General features: G+C 32.5%; 1 pseudogene; it reads right to left on the bottom strand.

Moving 5' to 3' along the window:
• Nucleotides 1–811: 811 nt before the first annotated feature.
• On the bottom strand, nt 812–1,728 carry LOC131067261 (uncharacterized; annotated as a pseudogene).
• Nucleotides 1,729–6,716: the final 4,988 nt, after the last annotated feature.

A 6,716-nucleotide genomic window follows, 5' to 3' on the forward strand; every position in this document is an offset into this window, starting at 1 on the left:
GCCTAGTTTAAAACAAATCCAAGTTTGGGAATCCCTTTATGAAGAGGAAAGCAAAGACAGAAATTTAGCGAAAAAATTCTCAACTAGATATGAATAGAACAATTAATTCATCTGATTAGCAAGTTTATCGTCAGAATTAATTCATATGACATTCAGTCTTATGACTCTTTATAGCCTAGTTTAAAACAAATTCAAGTTTGGGAATCCCTTTATGAAGAGGAAAGCAAAGACAGAAATTTAGCGAAAAAATTCTCAACAACAATAGAGCATATAGCATATCTGTGAAGCATTTATAATCAAATTGGCCAACTAGATATGAATAGAACAATTAATAGATCAGATATATATCTAAGGCCCTTATCTTTAAAAAACCTAATATTGAAAAGAAAAATATGCAAGTATTTCCCACACTTATCTCAAGCTACTTGATTTTTGACCAAATCGAGAACCGTTTTTATTCTGATTGTATGATTTTCCTCGCTGGTACCTTGGCCAACTTATGATCAGCTGTAACATAAGTTGGTTGGTTTAATGATCCACCTCTTTTTGTAATTAATACTTCAAACAAAATGAAAAGAAAAGTAGAATTAACAAAATCAATAGAAAATATCATATATGCAGAGAACTACAAACTGATTCATAAAAAACTGCCTGTTCAGACAATTGACAGAGTATTGGAAAACAATAACATGTTCAGAATAAAACCATTTTTATGTAGCATAGGTGACTGCCTTTTGACTCTTTCCAGCTCCTTAAATAATGTTTGCATTGTAAGAACAGAGATCCAGAACGAGAAAGAATCGGCAACTGATCAATCTTTTAAAGAATACTTTTTGCCAGTAAAAGGTTGGAATTTATCAGCTTCTTCACTTTGCTTTTCACTTTTCTGTGCCGCCACCTTTCCAGATTCCATAGCAAGTGCATGGGTTTGAACGGTGTTGCCACCAAATACAAGCTTAACTGGTTTACGTATTGGAGCTCTTGAAGGGGATCTTGACCTTGCTGATTTAATTTTCGGACTTTTGGGTGATAGAGGTTTTCCATCCAGACGCCTTCCAACTCCAGTGAAAGCAGTAAATCTGCATTGAGATTTTTCTTGATGCTCTGTAGATGTCGTATTTTCTCTTGTTGTTCTTGCACTAGATGTGGTAGTGCAGATATTAGCAGGATTTAATGGCAACCTTTCACGTTCTTTGTAATCAAGAGGAGGAGCAAAGTCTACTTCCAGATCTGTGTCAAACACACTTATGGCAGATTCAGGTTTTGTTTCAACTATATTTATACAATATATGGTGTTGTTGTAATCTAACTTAATGGTATCCCCTGTGGTTAAACAAGAGAAGTTCCTCAGAGAAACCTCCAAGAAAGATTTTGGGTTGGATATGTCTAAGAAATTTTTTGTGTGGGGTTGCAATTTCAAACATGTTCCCTTTGGAAGAGTGGTATGCTTCAATTTGACTGCATCTCCTGGTTGTAGAAGCATATTTCCATCATCCAAAGCGGCATATAAATTATACTCTGCTCAGCCACGAATTCAAGTACTCCACAGTGTGAGATGTGACCTGTGATGGTATTCTGAAGCTGGAAAAGCATTGGATACTCTATTTGTTGAGATATCAGATGAGAAAGGGCAGAAGGAGGCATTATAATTTTGTTGGCTTTTTCAAGCTCTGGTTTGTCAGTATAAATGGGTGGATAACATTGATAGATCTGCTCAAAGGTAGCAGCTTCTCCATACCAAGGCCCTCTATATCTATATCTTCTATATGGGTGGATAACATTGATAGATCTGCTCAACTCTAAGTGCTCCATCAAACTATAAATGAACCTATATCATTATTAATATGAAATAAGATTGATATTTTTTATTTTTTAAAAATTGAAAGCTCTTTTACATAATTATATTAGGAGCTTGGAGTGCATGTTCACCCTTCCATACCAAAAAAAACCGGTCACGAATTTCGAACATCGTTGAATAATTCTTAAAAAAGAAATATATATTATTCGTTTTTGTATCATGTATGCTAATCCATCTTTAAATGTTAAATCTTCGTTTAAAAATTTTCTATTCTTTTTCGAACTCTAATTTTATTTAAAATGTAAATAGAGGATGTAGATTTATTTTAGCTAAAACAAATAAAATTATAGTCTATATATAATTTTGTGAATTGAATATAATTGTAAAATTATTTGAAGAAACATTTTTAGTACATTGAGTTGATTTTCTGTTGTTATAGGTGAAGGAATTTTATGTGCAAACAAGCTCAAACAAGATGGTGGCACCAAAGAAAGTTAAAAGTTTGACTATTTATAAAAGATGGAACACCAAGAAGAGATTGACAAAACAACAAATTATATCTTTAGAGCATGCCCCTATAACATAATAAGAAGCATGTTTTAAGCCTACGCATGGTTTCCTTTCCTTAATTTCTTTCGTTAAATCTACTCCCTACAATATAAGGGTGATACATGCGCTACAGGTACCACAACCCATACTTTTTTCAAGTTAAACCAAAGTTGTGTCCTTCAACAAAATAATTAAGAAAGACAAGTTGCTAGTTTGATAAACTATTTTGAAAAGGTCTAAGATCCAAAAATGAGTTAAAACAAATGCTATTTTGGGGTAGGATCCTTTAAACAAATATTTAATACTCTAAATATTCACTCCTTTGGGTACACGATGTGGGCCAATTCCCTTGATCAATACATTTCATTACCTATGCATCCATGCTGATATGGATTTGTCACTATCTACATCCATCACTATCTACTTGATCCACAACAAATGACAACCAAGAGTGACATCTAACTACCACTCTCTTTGAAAGCCATATAAGAGAAATGCTGGGTGTACATGTTGAGAATATGCATCACACAATAGACATAAAATATATTTTCTAGTAAAAGGTTTAGAAGTTCTCTATTGTTAAACATATAATTGAAATAAGTGGGGAAAAATAGTTAAAATATTGAATTAAAATATTGATTAGTTTAATGTTGATGCTCAGTGTTAGATTTTGTGAAGAATTAATTGCAATACTAAATCTAGCATGGGAAAAAAACAATAATGATGAAATAAATTCAAATATAAACAAGAAGAGAATAATGATATTCCAATATCAAAATTCATGGTTCATCCACATAAAATCCAAATGAAATTAATACACATATAGGCTCTAGGATGAAAAATCTAGGATAACATGTGTCCAATAGGTGTTGAGTTAGCTACAACAAACTATTAGACTAACTCAACATGTAGGAACAATGGTATCAAGTGAACTTAGCTTGATGAGGAAGTGGTGACATCTAACTACAATTGATAATGAGTAAGTGAGGTAGAGGTAGCATATACTTTTGTTAATACATGTTCTCTTATTTCCTAGCAAAATAAACCATTTTGAATAATCTAGACCTATTAATAGATTATTTTTTAATTTTTTATATGGAATAAAATAGTTATTCAACTGAAATAAGTTGGATTCATTGTAAATAAAAATTAAATATATCACATTTTCTCAAAAAATCTTAGAATTCAAATTTATTTATATAGATATTTTAAATATGGCTTAGTAATAAGTCAAAATTATTTTAAATTACTCATTAAATTTAAATATAAAGTGAAATATGTAATTACACTAGCACCTCCCCCTTAGTGCAACTTAGGAAAGAAGAGATGTGTTCCCCAAAGATAGGCCATATGAGATACACATGTACAATTTATAAGAACCCTAAAACAAAAAGAGGGTGTAACCCTCAAAAAAAGAAAAAAACTGTAGGAGAAAACTTCATTATAAGGAGAGGAAATATAATGGCTAGAAATCCATATAGGATATGGCCTATCTATGACTTCACAAAGGATAGATATAATGTAGGAATAGAATGTTACATAATAAATTTTGACTTAAGTCCATTTGTAATGAATAGTGTGTCTTCCCATTTGAAGAAAGAAACTTTGAGATATTAAACAATTTAGTTCCCACTCAATTAGTAAGTTTTATGAATGAATTAGGATGAGTGTGTCTAGAAGTTGACCATATATGTCGGTGCTAATGTTGAAATATGAATAAAATTGATCAATGGGATCATGCATAATGTATGTAATCTGGGAATGGTGATAGTTTTGAATGTAGATGGAAGAGTTGAAAAAATTGAATTAAGGCATGTCAAGATATAAGTATAACACAAAAAAGGGGAAATATGAGGGTTATAATTGTTAGTCATTTAGGGAATCAAACTCCCAAGATCGCCTAGAAAACCAAAATATTTTTCTATAAAAGAGAAAAGAAAGAGCATTATTTTACTAGAATAATATATTAATTCAAATATGCTCAATGAAAATGTCTATGAAATAGAAAAAGTACATATTGTTGGATTGGTTGAAGGGACCGAAATATTGAGAGGGGGGTGAATTAGTATTCCCACATATTTTAAAACTTTCACCAAACTTAAACCTTTTGTTCATATAACAAACTCATCAATTATGCCTATCACACATGAAATAGGAAACACAGAATAAACATAGTCTAAACACAATCACAAAGGAACACAGGATTTTATACATGGAAAACCCAAATTTGAAAAACCATGGAGAGTGTTAGCTCTCAAGAGAATATAACTTCCATGCATACCAAGGATACTAAACCATGATACATGAAGAGATACATCTATCATGACCAAAATAGTTGATACCAAAACACGTAACTGATACTGGGACCAATGTTAGAACAACTCAGAATTCCAGAGATAAGGATCTTCTAAAAATTACTCCATTAGATCAACTACATCTTACTGCATCACATCCCATAGAGATACCAAAATGTGCATCACCTTCCCATAGAAAAAAATTCACACATCGACTGCATACAACATCCAAACCAAACTGGATAACTAGTTTGACCTTAATATACTACATCTACCATCTGGACCAAAATGGATAACTGGTTTGACATCAATGAAAACAATATTCACAAAAGTCTAACAATCTCCCCCTTTTTCATTGATGGAAAAACATATATGCATACAACTCAACTCCCCCTAACTCATGCATCTCCTTAATTCCAAAAACCACAATCCTTTCTCCCCCTTTGACATCAAGGACAAAGGATTCCTTTGAGGAAAAAGAAAAGAAAGAAAAGAGTATATATACAATGTAAAAAATTGAGTACCAAACGAAAAGAACCTTCAACTTCTCTTCTTTGAAAAGATAAGGTTGTATTTCTCCTTTAGTTCTGGAAGAAGAAGAACCTCCCAAGAACATATGGCCAATTTAATGTTAACTGAAAGGCTTGTACACTCCACTAATAGATCAATAGCATGGGAGAAACTGTCTGAAGCAGATGGATTCTGCTCATACTCAACTACACTACCAAGCAATGCTGATAAATGATCCAAATTTTCTTCAACAATATCTTTTACTTTCCAAAACATATTTACAAAGCCTTCTCTCAGCCAGGGTTTACTTTAGTGGCGAATATTCGCCAATGGCAAATATTTCACATCGGCGACCTAGAAAATGGCGAATATATTATATCAATCAGGGGTGGCCATGTCACCCAAACTTTATAAATATTCATAAAATGCATGGCCCAATCTCCCATTGTTTTATGTATTTAATTGTATCTCTATCAAGATTTCGCCAATAGAATCTACATTTCACACGCGATAAATTTAATATTTTCGCCTACACTTTCCGGGGTTGTCTTAATAGATGAACATAATTCACCAATAGCCATATAAATATTTATTGGCTAGGAGGAATCAATTCGCTTGCTATTTTGCAGAAGTGTATCTCTTAGTAAATCTTTCTCATAAATGCACGAGTGTGTGAAATTGGAAACAACCGTAAACCACTACCAATTACCAGATTGGAAGTCGTGCGTGCCAAGTGGATCGCAGTTAAAGAATGTCAGTGACAAGATGTTAATAAATGTCAATACTTGATTAGGATAAGATTTGATTTGTGCCTACTGTCTCCAATTCCATTTCGGGGACTTTTTCGAGAACTAAGTTCTCTTCAGAAATTTGGGCCGAAATAAAACTTCAGCCATTGATATGCAATCATTGAACGGTTTTAAATAATTGAGGGATTTTAGGTATGTGTGACGTTTTGATGAAGTTGCGCTTATCAATAAATCATGTAGATTATGGACTCAACGTGATGTTGCATTAATTAGATAACAAAAATGGTTATTAATAGATAACGAAAATCGCCTACACTTAAATAATTTTTCCTTCAGAGTATAATTTTTCGCCCATACACATATATTTTTTCCTTTAAATAAAAAACATTCGCCTCCTCCATTATTTATTTTCCCCACACAATAATGAATTATTCACCAGGATTTTATGGAATTTTCAAACCCTAAAAATAAAATCGCCAATACAAATAAATTTTTTTCCAAATTTGAAAAAAAATTTGCCATCAATTTGAAATTTTTGTCCCAAAAATAATGTCTGATTCACCAAGATTTTACATTTTTGCCTAGGGGGTGTTTTCTTAAAGTTATCCCTACTCTCAGCCTCTACAAATGTAAGAGCTCATCTTGAAGATATTTTATTCTTTTCCTCTTCTCACCATCTTTGTCATCCAAGAAATCAAAAGATTTGCCCAATGAACTCAACTCAACTTCAATGGCATCAATTTTGGTGTTGTGCTTCACTGCACCTATCGGCCAAGAGATATAGTACTTGTTCACTCTACTGGCGTTGTGGATATA

Source organism: Cryptomeria japonica, unplaced genomic scaffold (genome assembly GCF_030272615.1).
Source record: "Cryptomeria japonica unplaced genomic scaffold, Sugi_1.0 HiC_scaffold_160, whole genome shotgun sequence".
Classification (NCBI taxonomy): domain Eukaryota; kingdom Viridiplantae; phylum Streptophyta; class Pinopsida; order Cupressales; family Cupressaceae; genus Cryptomeria; species Cryptomeria japonica.